At 37.5% G+C, this 17,178-nt stretch overlaps 1 protein-coding gene across 5 annotated transcripts in view; it reads left to right on the top strand.

Annotated features, from left to right (window-relative positions):
- The window catches only part of RALGAPA1 (Ral GTPase activating protein catalytic subunit alpha 1), a 269,942-nt gene that overhangs the window by 11,692 nt on the left and 241,072 nt on the right, over positions 1–17,178 (top strand). The gene's annotated exons all lie outside the window — the stretch shown is intronic.

The raw sequence follows: 17,178 nt of genomic DNA, 5'->3' as shown, positions 1-17,178 counted from the left end.
AGAGGGATAGATAGGGACAGACAGGAAGGGAGAGAAATGAGAAGCATAAATTCTTCATTGCAGCACCTTAGTTGTTCATTGACTACTTTCTCATATGTGCCTTGATAGGGGCACAGCAGAGTGAGTCACCCCTTGCTCAAGGCAGTGACCTTGGGCTTCATGCCAGTGACCACGAGGTCATGTCATGATCTCACGCTCAAGCCAGCGACCCTGCACTCAAGCTGGTGAGCCAGTGCTCAAGCCATTTGAGGCTGGGACCTCAGGGTTTCTAACCTGGAGATCCTCCACATTGCAGTCTGACACTTTATCCACTGAGCCACCACCTGATCAGGCATAAAATGAATTTTTTTAATTTTTATTGATTTCAATTTATTGTGTTTACATAGATTCAACTGTCCCACCGAATATATCCCCCCCCCCCACGCCTGTGTTCCCCTTAACACCCCTTTTGCCCCCTCTCCCCCAATGCCTTCCCACATTCCCTCCAGGATTTGCTGTCCTGCTCTCTATAACGCTGTTATTATATATAATTTCACTAATCTCTTTCCCTTCTCTGATCCCATCCTCTCATCCCCTTTCACTCTGACCGCTTTCCCTCTGGTCCCTTTGACCCCGCCTCTGCCTCTATTCTGTTCCTCAGTTCACATTGTTCATTAGATTCCTCAAATGAGTGAGGTCATACGATATTTTTCTTTCTGTGCCTGGCTTATTTCACTTAACATAATAGTCTCCAGGTCCATCCATGTTGTCGTAAAAGGTAAGATTTCATTCTTTTTCATGGTCCCATAGTATTCCATTGTGTATATGTACCACTGCTTTTTAATCCACTCGTCCACTGACAGACATTTGAGTTGTGTCCAAATCTTGGCTATTGTAAACAATGCAGCAATAAACATGGGGGTGCATTTCTTCTTCTGAATCAGTGATTTGGTATTCTTAGGATATATTCCTAAAAGTGGAATAGCTGGGTCAAAAGGCAGTTTCATTTTTTTTTTTTTTTTTGTATTTTTCTGAAGCTGGAAACGGGGAGAGACAGTCAGACAGACTGGTTATTAATCCCTTATCGGATGTATTGTCGAATATGTTCTCCGATTTTGTGATTTGTCTTTTTATTTTGTTCATATTGTCTTTAGCTGTGCAAAAGCTTTTTAGTTTCATATATTCCATTTGTTCATCCTGTCCTTTATTTCATTTGCCCGTGGAGATAAATCACCCAATATATTGCTTCAAGAGATGTCGGAGAGCTTACTACCTATGTTTTCTTCCAAGATGATTAGATTTCCCGACTTACATTTAAGTCTTTTATTCATTTTGAGTTTATTTTTGTGAATGGTATAAGTTGGTGGTCTAGTTTCATTTTTTTGCAAATAACGTCTCCAATTTTCCCAACACCATTTGTTAAAGAGACTGTCTTTACTTCATTGTATGCTCTTACTTCCTTTGTCAAATATGAATTGTCCATAAACGTATGGGTTTATTTCTGGGTCTTCTGTTCTGTTCCATTGATCTGTATACCTGTTCTTATGCCAGTACCAATCTTTTTTGAGTACAATGGCCTTGTAGTATAACTTGGTATCAGGAAGTGTGATACCACCCACATTATTCTTCTTTTTCAAGATTGCTGAGGCTATTCGTTTTTTTTTTTTAGATTATTTTTTCTATACCTTTGTAGTATGCCGTTGGTATTTTAAAAGGAATTGCATTGAATTTATAGATTGATTTGGGTAATATAGACATTTTAATGATGTTTATTCTTTATATACATGAACATGGTATATGCTTCCACTTGTTTGTGTCTTTCTAAATTTCTTTTATCAATGTTTTATAATTTTCCGAGTACAAGTCTTTAACCTCCTTGGTTAAATTTACTCCTAGGTACTTTATATTTTTTGGTGTGATAGTGAAGGGGATTGTTTTTTTAACTTTCTTTCAGACTGTTCACTGTTGGTATATAAAAATGCCACTGATTTCTGAATATTAATTTTATATCCTGCCACCTTGCTGAATTCATTTATCAGACCCAATAGTTTTTTGACTGAGACTTTAGGGTTTTCTATGTACAGTATCATATCATCAGCAAATAATGATAGTTTTACTTCTTTTCCAATTTGAATGCCTTTTATTTCTTGTCTGATTGCTGTGGCTAGACGTCCAGAACTATGTTGAATAAGAATGGTGAAAGACCCCTGTCTTGTTCCTGATCTTAAGGGGATTGCTTTTTCATTTTTGCCCATTGAGTATGATGTTGGCTGTGGGTTTGTCATAGATGGCCTTTATCATATTGAGGTATGTTCCGTGTATTCCGTACTTTGCTGAGAGTTTTGATCATAAATGGGTGCTGGATTTTATCAAATGCTTTTTCTGTGTCTATTGATATTATAATGTGATTTTTCTTCTTTTGTTTATGTGATGAATCACATTGATTGATTTGCAAATATTGTACCAGGCTTGCCTCCCCAGAATAAATTTCTCTTGATCATGATGTATGATTTTTTTATATATATTGCTGTATACGATTTTTAATATTTTGTTGAGAATTATAGCATCTAAATTCATCGGGGATATTGGCCTATAGTTTTTTTTTTTGTAGTGTCTTCGCCAGGTTTTGGAATCAGAATTATGCTCGCCTCTTAAAAGGAGCTTGGAAGTCTTTCCTCCTCTTGAATTTTTTGAAATATCTTGAGAAGGATAGGAGATAGTTATTCTTTGAATATTTGGTAGAATTTGCCTGTGAAGCCGTCTAGCCCAGGACTTTTGTTTGTTGGGAGTATTTTGGTAACTCTTTCCATCTCATTTGTTGTAATCTGTTTAGATTTTCTGATTCTTCCAGACTGATTTTTGAAAGATTATATGGTTCAAGGAATTTGTCCATTTCACCTAGGTTGTTTAATTTCTTGGCATATAGTTCTTCATAGTATTTTTTTTACAATCCTTTATTTTTCTGCTGTGTCAGTTGTTACTTATCCACTCTCATTTCTAATTTTATTTATTTGAGTCCTCTCTTTTTTTCTTGGTGAGTCTGGTTAAAGGTTCATCAATCTTGTTTACTTTTTCAAAAAGCAGCTCTTGGTTTCATTGATCTTCTATATTGTTTTTTAGTCTCTATGTCATTTATTTCCTTTCTGATCTTTCTTATTTCCTTCCTTGTACTACTCCTGGGTTTTACTTGCTGTTCCTTTTCTAATTCTTTTGGATGCAGAGTCAAGTTGTTAATTTGAGCTTTTTCTTGCTTCTTAAGGTATGCCTGTGATGCTATGAACTTCCCTCTCAGGACTGCTTTTGCTGTGTCCCATAAATTTTGAGTTGTATGTTCATTTTCATTTGTTTCAAGGAAACTTTTTATTTCTACTTTGATCTCATTGTTAACCCATTCTTATTTAATAACATGCTACTTAGTCTCCAATGTTTCAATGGTTTTCAGTTTTTCCATTGTAGTTGATTTCTAGTTTCATGCCATTGTGATCGAGAAGATACTTGATATGATTTCAGTCTTCTTAAATTCATTGAGACTTGTTTTGTGTTCTCATATGTGATCTATCCTAGAGAATGTACCATGAGCACTTGAAAAGAATGTATATTCTGCTGCTTTAGGGTGAAAGGTTCTGAAGATATTAAATCCAGTTGATCTAGTGTGTCCTTTAAGGCTGCTGTTTCTTTGTTAATTTTCTTTCTTGAGGCTATATCCATTGATGTTAGTGAGATATTAAAATGCCCTACTGTTAAAGTATTGCTGTTGATCTCGCCCTTTATGTCCATCAAAATCGGATTTATATATTTAGGTATTTCTATATTAGGTGCATAGATATTTGTAATGGTTATATCTTCCTGTTGGATTGCTCCCTTTATCATTATGTAGTGACCTTCTTTATCCCTTACTATAGCTTTTGTTTTAAAGTCTTATTTTGTCAGATACAAGTATTGCTACCCTAGCTTTATTTTCATGAAATACTTTTTTCCATCACTTCATTTTCAGTCTACGTGTATCTTTTGTTCTGAGATATGTCTGTTGTAGACAGCATATGTATGGGTCCTGTCTTTTTATCCATGCAGCTATTGTATGTCTTTTGATTGGAGCATTAAACCATTTATATTTAAGATTATTATTGATATGTAGTTGTTTATTTCCGTTTTTTTCTAAATCTACATTCTTATTTTTCTAGATTTTTTTTCCCTTTGTTCTGTTTACAATAGGCCCTTTAACATTTCTTGCAGCATTGGTTTGGTTGTAGTGAATTCCTTGAATTTTATTTTTGTCTGGGAAACTTTTAATTTTTTCTTAATTTTAAATGATAGCCTTGCTGGTAAAGAAGTCTTGGTTGTAGGTTCTTATTTTGCATTACTTTGAATATTTCTTGCCAGTCCCATCTGGCCTCAAGTGTTTCTGTTGAAAAGTCAGATGTCATCCTTATGGGGCTCCTTTGTAAATGATTGATTGCTTTTCTCTTGCAGCTTTTAGTATTCTTTATCTCTTAACTTTAGTAATTTAATTATGATGTGTCTTGGTATAGGCCTCTTTGGATTCCTTTTTAATGGGACTTGCTGTGCTTCTTGAACTTGTGTGACTTTTTCCTTCATCAAATTAGGGAAGTGTGATTTCTTCAGTCAGATTCTCTATCACTCCTTCTTTGTTTTCTTTTTCAGGAACCCCTATGATGTGGATGTTTTTTCTCTTCATGTTGTCACAGAACTCTCTTAGAGTATCCTTAGACTTTTTGAGCCTCTTTTCTTTTTGCTGTTTTGCTTCCGTGCTTCTGTTTATCTTGTCCTCTAAATCTCTGGTTTGATTCTCTGCTTCATCCAGCCTGCTATTAATTCCTTCTAGTGTAGTCTTCATATCTGATATTGTATTTGTCATTTCTGACTGATTGTTTTTTTATGTTTTCTATGGTTTTTTTTTGATACTTGCTATCTCTTTATTTGGTTGATCATTATGCCCATCCATGGTCACTCTAAGATCCTTGAGCATCCTAACAATCATTATTTTAAACACTGCATCTGGTATTTTGGTTATTTCCATCTCACTCAGTTCTTTTTCTGGGGATTTCTCTTGTTGATTTATTTGGATTGCATTTCTCTGTCTTTTCATTTTGTCTGTGTATAGACTTCTCCTTTGAATGTGCTGTTTGTTTAGCTAGTTGAGTATAGGGTTGGTGTTGTCTGCCTTCAGCTTCCAGTTGTGTTGTTTCCAGATCTTCTGGGGTTGGCGTCAGCTGTTTGTTATCTGCTGTTGGCTACTTGTCTGCTGCTACTGTTCTTTTTCTATTTTTGTTGGCATTTTCTATGCACTAGCAGGGTCAGGTGTAAGGAGCCCTTCCGTAAGCTACCACTCAAACAAGGATTGTTAGGTCTTGAATTGATTATCTCCATATCTGGCCACTGGATGTGCCAGCCCTGGACCTCCCTGGCCAGAACCTGGCCAGACCTGTTTTGGTCACTGCCTATGATTGGCACTTAACAACCTACTTGGAGCTACAGGTGATCAGAATTTGTGGCTGCCTCCCCTGGACCTAGATGCCATTGTAAATGCCAGCTGCACTCTCCTAAGCTGGCTTTTATCTACTCTTGGCCAGTAGGTGTGACCTTTGTGTTCCCATGGTGTCTGCCCACCCATGCTGCCGCCTCCTCGGGCGCTCAGGCATGGGCACCACCAGCACAGCCACAGCCGGGCCCACCAACCCTTTGGTGGGTACTCAGCAGTGGGGGGGGGGCAGTGTAGCTCAGATCTCAGCACTCAAAACCTGTGTCTCTCACCCACCTCCTGCTACTAAGTGACTCTTTGCTTTGACTGGAGCAGGAGAGCCTCCGGTGGGTGGGATAATTGCTTCCCTTTGGTGGTGTTGCTTCTCCCAGGAAAAATGACCGCTTTGTATTTGGAGAGTGACTCAGCGCAGGGGTTAGAGTAGCTTTCCTCCACAGTGTTTCTCCCTGTGCCTTCAAAATTACATTTTCCTCTTACAACTCCAGTCCTTTCAGCACTCCCTGCTTTGGAATCCTGGGTAAGTGACTGTGAACGAGGTTTTCTGCATGGCCCCTTTAAGATGGAGCCTGGATCTGAGAGTTCTGTCTCTTTCTTGCAAACAGTAACCCGGCTCTTTTCTCAGCTAAATACTGTCCATATGCCCCTTCTAGTCTCTGGGGCTCTAGGTTGGGGCTCCGTTCCTGGGGCTGAGGACCCACAACTCTCCAAGCAACCCACCCTGCCGTGAGAGTTTCTCTGGGTAGCTGCTCACTCAGCGGACAGCTCTTTCTGCGTTTCCACCCTTCCTACCAGTTTGAATATGGTTTCTTCTGTGATCCTTGGCTATAGATTCCTCTTAGTTTAGTACAAAATTGGTTTTTCAAGATAATTGTTCTTAAATTAAATTGTAATACACTTTGGTTCTGGGCGGTAGGAGTTGGAACGTTGCCTACTCTGTTGCCATCTTCTCTCTCTAAAATGAATTTTAAAAATTTTTTGATTTTAGAGAAGTTGAGAGAGAAACATTGATTTGTTGTTCCACTTATTTATGCATTCATTGGTTAATTATTGTGTGTGCCCTGAGGATCAAACCTGCAACCTTGTCATAATGGGACAAAGCTCTATCCAATTGAGCTACTCAGCTTGGGCTTCTTCTGCTCATTTTATAATTGGATTGTTATTTTGCTATAAAGTTGTATGAGTTCCTTTATATATTTTAAATATTAACCCCATATTAGATAAGAGATATGCAAAAATTTCTCTCATTCAGTAGGTTGCTTTTTCACTTGATGGTTCTCTTTGCTTTGCAGAAGCTTTGTTTTTTAAATTTATTAATTTTATAAGAGGATAGGGGAGAGAAACATACATTGATATATTGTTTTACCTATTTCTGTATCCATTGGTTTATTCTTGTATTTGCCCTGTGTGTTTTACGTCTTACATTCAAGTTTAATTCATTTTGAGTAAATTTTTGTATATGGTGTAAGACAGGGATGTAGTTTTGATCTTTGACATGCAGCTGTCCAGTTTTCTTGACACTATTTATTTCTTTATTTGACAGAGACAGAGAGAGTCAGAGAGAAGGACAGATAGGGATGGACAGACAGGAAGGGTGAGAAGTGAGAAATATCAATTCTTCATTGCAGCACCTTAGTTCATTGATTGCTTTCTCATAGGTGCCTTGACGGGGGGTAGGGGCTACAGCAGAGGGAGTGACCCCTTGCTCAAACCAGCAACCTTGGGCTCAAGAGAGCGATGTTGGGCTCAAGCCAGCAACCGTGGTGTCATGTCTATGATTTTACGTTCAAGCCATTGACCTCATGTTCAAGTTGGTGAACCCATGCTCATACTGGATGGGCCTGTGCTCAAGCCAGCAACTTTAGGGTTTTGAATCTGGGTTCTCCACGTTCTAGTCTGACACTCTATCCACTGTGCCACTACCTGGTCAGACCCCAACGCCATTTATTGCTGAGATGGTCCTCTCCCTATTGTGTATTCTTGGCTCCTTTGTCATAAATCAATTGACATTTATGCATAGATTTTTTTCTGAGTTTTCTATTCTGTTTTATTGATATATGTGTTTATGCCAATATCATACTGCTTTGATTACTATAGCTTTGTAATATAGTTTGAAATCAGGGAGTATGATGCCTCCCACTTTGTTCTTTCTCAGCATGGCATTGGCTATTTGGGACCTTTTGTGGTTCCATACAAATTTTAGGATTTTTTAAAATCTATTTCTGTGAAAAATGCCATTGTTGAGTGTTTTATTATAAATGAATGTTGAATTTTATCAAATACATTTTCTGTACCAATTGAGATGATATGATTTTTATCTTTTGTTAATGTGATTGATTTGTTTGTGATTAAAATTTTTTTTAATGTTTATTTTATTGATTTAAGAGAGGGGGGATAGGGAAGGAGAGAGAGACAGGAACATTGACCTGTTCCTGTATGTGCCCTGACCAGGAATCGAACCAGCAATCTCTGTGCTTTGGGACAAGCTCTAACCAACTGAGCTTCTTGGGCAGGACTCATTTATGATGTTAAATCATCCTTGCATGCCTGGAATTAATGCTACCTAGTCTTGGTTATGACCCTTTTAATGTATTGTTGACTTTGGTTGCTAACATTTTGTTGAGATTTTTTGCATCTGTGTTCTTCAGGGATATTGTAATTTTTTCTTGTAGTGTCCTTGTCTGTTTTTGTTATCAGGGTAATGTTAGCCTTGTAAAATGAGTTTGGAAGTGTTCTTTCCTCTTCTGTTATATGGAAAAGTTTGAGAAAGACTGTTGTGCATTCTTTTTTAAGTCACCAGTGAAATTGTCTGGCTCCGTTCTTTGTTGTATTGGGAGCTCTTTGATCACTGATTCAGTCTCCTTTGTACTTGTTCTGTTTAGATTCACTGAGATCTGGATGATGTACATTTAATGTCATTATTGATTTGGTTAAGTTTAAGTCGGTCTTCTTGCTATGTTTTCTATTTGGCCTATTCTCAGCTTCATTTTCTTTTTTTCCTTTCCTAGTTGAGTAAATTATGAATAATTTTTTAATCTTTGTTGGTGTATTAGCTATAATCTTTCATTTATCATTTTATTGGTTGATTTATGAGTTATAAAATACTATAAATCTCTAACTTACCAGAGTCTGCTATTAAGTGATATACCACTTTTAACATATAAGAAAATTTAAAAGAGTATACTTCCTTCTCTCACTTAGCTTTTATGCTTTTTTGGTCATTCATTTACTTATTACATGTTGTACATTCTACACTATTTTATTTTGTTTAACCCTTTGAGTAGTGAGTTTTTTGTTAACCCTTCAAGTGAGGACGTACATAAACATTTGTACCACTCAAAGGGTTAAATAAGCAGTTATCTTTTAAAGATTTTAAAATAACATAAAGGCATATGTATACCCATGTGCTGTTTCTAACACTCTTCATTTCTTTGCAGAAACGGATACTTCCTCCATCCAGTATTGTTTTGTTTCTGTCTGAAGGACTTCTTTTAGCTTTTCTTCTGTGATGATGATCTGATGGTGGATTCCTTATGATCTTGTTGGTGTGAAGAGTATTTTGCCTTTTTTTTTTTTTTGAAAGATTTTTGCCTTGTTTAGAATTCTAAGTTGATAGCTTTTCTCCTTTGTCCTTTATTTTGTTCCACTGCCTTTGTGCTTGCTTTGTTTCTGATGGAAGTCTACTGTCATCTGAATCTTTCTCTGTATGTTTACATCATTTTTTTTTCTGGATACTTTTACAATTTTTTCTTCACCAGTAGTTTTGAGCATTGTGTGTAGTTTTTTTTTTTAATTTTATTTATTCATTTTAGAGAGGAGAGAGAAAGGGAGAGAGAGAAACAGAGAGAGACAGAGAGAGAAGGGGGGGAGGAGGTGGAAGCATCAACTCCCATATGTGCCTTGACCAGGCAGGCCCATGGTTTCGAACCAGCAACCTCAGCATTTCCAGGTCGACGCTTTATCCACTGAGCCACCACAGGTCAGGCTGTGTGTAGTTTTGAAAATACTTTTTGCCTTGGGGTTCATTGAGCTTATTAGATTTGTGGGCCTAGAGTTTTTATATCGTTTTGGAAAATTTTAGCCATTTTCCCCCCACTTATTTCTCTCATCAGATGAGCCTTTTTGGAACTTATTAGCATATTATTATAGTAAGTATAATGTTAGGTTAATATGTTAGGAAGTAGTATTGTATTGGAAGGTCTCAGCAGGAAAATAACTGACATTCTTTTAATTTATTTTAGATTCTTTTTCTCTATCTTGGATAGTTTCTATTCCTATGTCTTATAGTTCACTAGTCTTTAATTTTGCTACATACAGTCTGCCTATCTAGTTTATTTTTCATCTCAGACTTTATAGTTTTTTGTTTGTTTGTTTGTTTTTTGTATTTTTCTGAAGTTGGAAACAGGGAGGCAGTCAGACAGACTCCCGCATGCGCCCAACCAGGATCCACCCAGCATGCCCACCAGGGGGCGATGCTCTGCCCATCTGGGGTGCCGCTCTGTTGCAACCAGAGCCATTCTAGTGCCTGAGGCAGAGGCCATAGAGCCATCCTCAGCGCCTGGGCCAACTTTGCTCCAATGGAGCCTTGGCTATGGGAGGGGAAGAGAGAGACAGGAAGGAGAGGGGGAGGAGTGGAGAAGCAGATAGGTGCTTCTCCTGTGTGCCCTGGCCTGGAATCGAACCCAGGACTACTGCACGCCAGGCCTACGCTCTACCACTGAGCCAACAGGCCAGGGCCTCAGACTTTATAGTTTTTATCGAGTTCATTTTGTATATGTATATGATATATGTGGAAATTACATCATTTATATGTTTTAATTTTTGAAATGAACAGAATACAATTAAAATAACATTAGTTATTTTAATTCTAACATCTGCTCATTCTAACATCTATAAAATCTGGATCAGTTTCTTTTAAAAAATTTTTTTTACTTATTCATTTTAGAGAGGAGAGAGAAAGAGAGAGAGAGAGAGAGAGAGAGAGAAAGTGAGAGAAAAGGGGGGAGGAACAAGAAGTATCAACTTCCATATGTGCCTTGACCAGACAAGTGCAGGGTTTTGAACCAGTGACCTAAATCTGGATCAGTTTCAATAAGCTAATTATTCTTTTCATCCTGGGTTGTTTTCTTGCTTTTCTGTAGGTTGAATAATCTTATGGATTTTTTTCTTCTTAGCTACTAGATGTTTTTGTATTCATATGAATTCTTGAGCTTTTTTCTGGCATGCAGTTAAATTGCTTCGAAACAGTTTCATCATTTCAGGTCTTGCTTTTACAATTTGTTGAATGGGTCCATTTAAGGCTAAGTATTACCTTCCTGAGTATTTATACCTTCTCATTTATTCGATCCAAATGCCCTTTAAATTATGATGGTTATTTTTTTATACCCTTGGGAGTAGGCACTGTTCTTGGTTTCACATAGTTCTTTTTACTATCTTGGGAAGTTTACTTACAAGGTATTAATGATTGTACTGGAAGGGGACTTTCTCCAGTTTCCTGGGTTCTTATCATATGCAGGTTTCTCCTCTTTGGTGCTCTGTTCTGTGAACTCTTAATTACTTTGGTCTTCTTGGACTGTCAGATCTATTCTCAACTCACGGATTCTTCTACTGGCTCTACCTGGATTCACTTTTCTCTCACCATGGCCTGGAAATTCTTCAGTAAACAGGAAAAGTCGAAGGTTCATCTTGTTTGTTTGCTGTCTGTCCAGAATGACTTAACCTAATGTCCATACCTGATGAAAACAAACCCAAAACATAAATAAACCCGAAACATAAAGAATAGTTTTAAAGACACTGGATATCAGATGCTGATAATAAGAAGTAATCTTATGGAATGAGACTGAAAATTGGCTTCATAGAAGGCAATGTGGCCCCTGTTTTAGACTTTTTTATACTTTGATAAGAAATTTTTAATCAATTGATAAGTGAAATATATCTATCTCAATCTGAACATACTAGTTTTTTCCCAAAGAAAATTATATTAAAATAGTTTAAGTCAGAGAAATAATAAACTTATGATCAGTAAGGTATAATTAATAGTATATAATGACAAAAATAAATATTGTTGTGTTCATTAAATTACTTAAAAGTGGTATAAATTAACTTGGACCAGATATGGCAGGAAATCTGAAAATATATGAGTCATTGTAAACTACAAATTGCCTATAAAAATAAACTAACGTGGTATTTGAATATATTTTAAGGATTTGATATGTAAAAATTAGTAATTTTATATACATGATATTAAACTCTTGTATTTTAATTTGTATATGCTCTTTAATTTATATTCTTTTTTCTTTTTTTATTTAGACAATTAAATTTAACCCCCTTTAGTATTTCCTGTAGTGGGAGTTTTCTGGTGATAAATTCCCTCAGCTTCTGTATGTCTATAAGTGTTTTCATTTCCCTTTTATATTTTAAGGATAGCTTTGATGGATATAGTATTCTTGCCTGGTAGTTCCTCTCTTTCAATACTTTAAATGTTGGGGTCCACTCTGTTCTGGCTTGTAGAGTTTCTGCTGATAAATCTGATTATAGCCTAATGGGCCTTCCTTTTTATGTTATATTTTTCTTTTCCCTGACTGCTTTGAGGATTCTTTCATTGTCATTGATTTTTGATAATTTCATTATGATGTGCCTTGGAGTAGGTCTGTTTGGGTTGAGGTAACTCAGTGTTCTGTTTGCTTCTTGGATTCGAGGCTGTTTCCACAGGCTTTGTAAGTTCTCATTGATTATTTGTTTCAATATGTTCTCCGTTTCCTTTTCCCTCTCTTCTATTATAGCCATTATTCTTATATTGCTCTTTCTGATGGAGTCAGACAATTCTTGTAGAACTTTCTCTTTTTTTTTTTTTGTATTTTTCTGAAGCTGGAAACGGGGAGAGACAGACAGACTCCCGCATGCGCCCGACCGGGATCCACCCGGCACGCCCACCAGTGGCGACGCTCTGCCCACCAGGGGGCGATGCTCTGCCCCTCCGGGGCGTTGCTCTGCCGCGACCAGAGCCACTCTAGCGCCTGAGGCAGAGGCCAAGGAGCCATCCCCAGCACCCGGGCCATCTTTGCTCCAATGGAGCCTTGGCTGTGGGAGGGGAAGAGAGAGACAGAGAGGAAGGAGGAGGGAGGTGGAGAAGCAAATGGGCGCTTCTCCTATGTGCCCTGGCCGGGAATTGAACCTGGGTCCCCCACACGCCAGGCCGACGCTCTACCGCTGAGCCAACCGGCCAGGGCCGAACTTTCTCATTTAAAAAAAATTTTTGAGTCTCTTTCTTCTCTCTGTAGTATCTCTAATTACCTGTCTTCAATGTCATTAATTCTCTCCTCTCTCTGGCCTGTTCTATTAGCTAAGCTGGTTACCTCATATTTTAGTTCACGTATGTAGTTTTTCTCCTATTGTTTCTTTTTTTTAGTTTCGATTTCCTTGGTGATTGAAGTATTCTTTTTGTTCATTAAGTTGTTTTTTGAGCTCACTAAACTGCCTTTCATTGTTTTCTTGTATCTTATTGAGTGTTTTTAGATCTTCAATTTTGAGTTCTTTGTCATTTAGCTCCAAGGTTTCCATGTTATTGAGATTTGTTTTTTCTGGAGATTTTTCTTATCATCTATCTGAGCTACATCTCTGTCTTGTATATTCATATTTTATTTCTTTTTTCTTGATGGCATTTGAGAGTGGTATTAATAACACTAGCAGGAGACAACTAAAAGAAAAATAAATAAAACGGAAAAAATACAGTGAAAAAATGAAAAGTCTATAAATAATGATAATTAGAACAAAAATTACAGATAACAAGAAGCAGAAACTGAGGAAAAATGAAAAAAAGAATAAATGAAGTAAAAAACAAGCAAAATTCCAAAAAAAGTAGTATGAGTCTAAAATATAATAATTTGCTGAAATATGTTGTTCTGGTGAGAGGAAATAAAAAGACGAAGAAAAATAAAGAGAAAACAGTAAGAGAAAGTTTCAGAAATTAAACCTTGCAAAAAAACAAGAATAAAAATATAACAACTAAGGATAATGAAATTCAGATAGGTAAAAGGAAAGAAAAAAATGAGAAAAAGCAAAAAAATATTTTTGTTTCTAGTTTTGAGAGGTAAAATTCCTTTTTTTGGCAGGTGACACTGTACAAGATTTGCCTCTGCGAGATTCTTAGGCGGAGTTCTGCTGAAGCCTAGCTGTTGTAATGATGTAGGCAGGGCCACAGTAGTGTTGGTAGGAGGGGCTTGTTGCTAGGGTTTACAATATTTGGTTCTAATAATGGCCTTCTCAGATTCTTTAGGGTCCTCTGGCGCTCCTTCCAGAAGAGCAGGGTATCAAGTGCCTGGCATCCCTGCCTCTCATAGGAGAGAGCAATCTGGAGTCTCAGCTGAGGGAGATCCACCATCTCCACTGTTCACACAGCAAGGGGAGCATTGCGGACGGGGAGGCTGAGGTGACAGCCTGGGCCCTCCTCTGCTAGCACTCAAAGCGCAGTCCTGGGTAGGGCAGGGGCTGCACTTATGTCGGAGCTTTGGGAGCAGGTGGGGTACAGGTCACAAATCAAGTGCGCTTCTTGCCACAGAGGCCAAACTCATCCTGCATTCCAGTGGGCTCCAACGCGCCTCTGTGCCAGGCAGGCTAAACTCCGCTGGCAGCTGGAAGGTGCCTCCATGCCCTGGGGCCAATCTCCATGGGCTATTTGCGCACAGAAGTGGGCTGCAGGCTTTGTGCGCACCCAGCGCCCACTATCTTAATTGGTGCTTCAGATATGGGGAACCGGCCCTGCACCTGGTCTTGGTTGCTGGCCTTATTTCAGCTCCTTCCCCTCATTCTCTCCTCTTCTCTTGGCTTCAAAACAAAGCCCTTTCTGAAGGTGTTTCCCCTCTCCTTCTTCCATGAGTGGATTCTATCTTTGGCCTGCCTTCTCGCACAGTCATACCTTTGTCTATCTGGTATGTGTATATTTCAGGTTCATCTGGAGTTTTTTCTCTGCTTATAGTTGTAGAATTCGTTGAAATTTCAAGGGGAGAGATCGGGAATATCTCTCACGCTGCCGTTTCTCTGACGTCCCTCTTCCAAACTTGAATTATATTCTTTAATTTGAATCTCATTTATTTGAAAAATTAATTTGACCTCATTGAAATACTTTGTTATTTTTGAAGAAGTGATTTATTGAGCAGGTTATGTGCATAAACAATGTTACTGATTCATTTGCTTAGTAAAACAAGCTGTTTCAAATAGTGCAAGCCATCTTTGCATTAACACTTCTTTTTTTTAAGGATTTTATTGCATCTAAAATGTTTTACATGGCTTATAGGACTGAATAAAATGTGAAATAGAACAGTTAGTGATAAACAACTGAATATCAACTACGTAAGGAAAGGAAACAATATCAGATTCTAGAGATGAGCTGATTACAGCTGTAAGGCATTGAATGTGGTTCTTAGATTTCCTAGCAGTTAAAGTGAAAAGAGAAACAGTTTGTTAGGTTACATTTTTTCAGTGTCTTTGTAAATAAAGTGTACTTTTTTGTTGTTTTTAAAACACTTTGATTTTAAATAGTCACAATTTGTGTGTATTTATGTTCATATGTTATCTAATATCTTTTTTTTAGGAACATCATTGTGATAGACCTTGGAGAAAAGTAGAAAAATAGTTGATTAGTATGTTTGCTGGATCTGTTCTTTCTAAAATGAAATGTCTACACGATCGAAATGTTTTTTTCATATATCTGTAAATTGCATCACCATTCTCCAGGTTGCTAATATGTGCAACTTTCACTTATGACAATGTGATAGAAAAAGATGAAGGGATGTATGGTGTCCCATAGACACCTCAAGCTCCAAGTATCCTGACATAAATTTATCTTTCTTTTAAAAGATTTTATTTACTGATTATTTTAGAGAGGATAGAGAGAGAAGTGGGGGCAGGTAACAGGAAGCATCAACTCCCACTTGCTTCATAGCTGCTGTAGTTGCTTCTCATACATGTCCTGACTGGCAAGCCCAGAGTTTGAATTAGTGACCTCAGCATTCCAGGTCAATGCTTTATCCACTGTGCTACTACTGGTTTGGCTAAATTTATCTTTATCTATCACATTGTCTTTAGCTTCTTGTTACCCTGCACTGGTACTTTCCATTTCATTAACATTGAACCAGCAATCACCTTCTGAGAGGCCTGTGCCTTTGCTAATAAGATTATCACTACTATGCTACCTTTCCATCAGTCTTTTTTTTTTTTTTAATTAATTTCTAGAGAGGAGAGAGAATGGGGGGGGGGGAGGAGCAGGAAGCATCAACTCCCATATATGCCTTGACCAGGCAAGCCCAGGGTTTTGAACCGGCAACCTCAGCATTCCAAGTTGATGCTTTATCCACTGCGCCACCACAGGTCAGGCCTCCATCAGTCTTATACTTGAAAGTTTCTACTTTTCCATACCTATCAGATAGGTATAGGAGTTTTTTCTTTTAATTTTTTTTTAAAATTTATTGTGTGACATGGTTTCAAGTGTCCCACTCAATATAACTCCCTCAGCCCCCCCACACCGTGCCCTACATGCAAAGTCTCTTTCCATTTCCATTTCCCCACCTTTGCCACTCATCCCCCTCCCATGATCCCCCTTCCCTCTGGGACTTGCTACCCTATTTTGTGTATCTTTGTATTATGTATATGTATTTGGTTAATCCCTTCACTTTCTTTGATCCCATCCCCTCTTCATCCTTCTCTCTGACAACTCTCTGTTCCTTGTGATGCTGTCTCTGTTTCCATTTTGTTCCTCAGTTTGGTAATGAGTCACTTTAATAAATGATGTTGGGAAAATTGGACAGGTACATGCAAAAGCAATGAAACTAGACTACCAACTTACACTAGTCACAAAAACAAACTCAAAATGGATAAAAGACTTAAATGTAAGTCACGAAACCATAAAAATCTTGGTAAATATAGGAGCTTTTTCTACACTACTTATTTACTTCTAGTAATTATTATAATGTAATTGTTTATTTGCATTCCTATATTTTCATACCTTCCTGGTGGCAGAGTTATATCTTTTTATGTTCTTATCAGTAGACTCAGCACAGTGCCTGGCATATAATAGATACTCAATGAATATTATGTAATGCATGAATGAATATATTAGGTATGAGGAAAGCAAAGTCGCTTTTTTGTGAGAAACTTTCTTTCACTTGACAGTAGGAGAAAAAAATAAAGTCAGCATTCTCATCAGAAAGAAACGTTGAGTTGTCTTTAGTACCTGTGCAAAAAATAAAAATAAAAATTGGTCAAAAATCTGAAGTCTACACTGTAAAATATTATATAAAAACCATGAAAAACTAAGCACAGGATATTGACTGAAAAATGTTTATGGCATTATGGCAGAGGTTATCATCATCTCCCTTATTGAAAGCACTCCTCATGGCCCTTATATAACATCTGATTTATTAGAACACTTGTGTCAGATGAGCCTAACAACATGTTAGTTTTAAAGTGTACCCCCGCACTCCATATTTAACAGAATGAACTGACCCATAGATAGACATAGAGAAGAAGGTGATGTGAAGACAGAATGAAACACCAGGTTTGTGACTCTTAATTGATCACAGCAACCACAGGAGACTAATAAAAAACTTTTCGTGATTTGGCTGTTTGTTCCTCAAGATGAGTTTGAGAATTAAAATTCTCAATTTGTTAAATTGAATGATAATATTGTTAGTATTTTTTTTATTGGG

The sequence above is a fragment of the Saccopteryx bilineata genome, chromosome 4 (assembly GCF_036850765.1).
Source record: "Saccopteryx bilineata isolate mSacBil1 chromosome 4, mSacBil1_pri_phased_curated, whole genome shotgun sequence".
Lineage (NCBI taxonomy): Eukaryota > Metazoa > Chordata > Mammalia > Chiroptera > Emballonuridae > Saccopteryx > Saccopteryx bilineata.
Note: the sequence above shows the minus strand (reverse complement) of the source record. Positions and strands in the feature narration are given on the sequence as shown.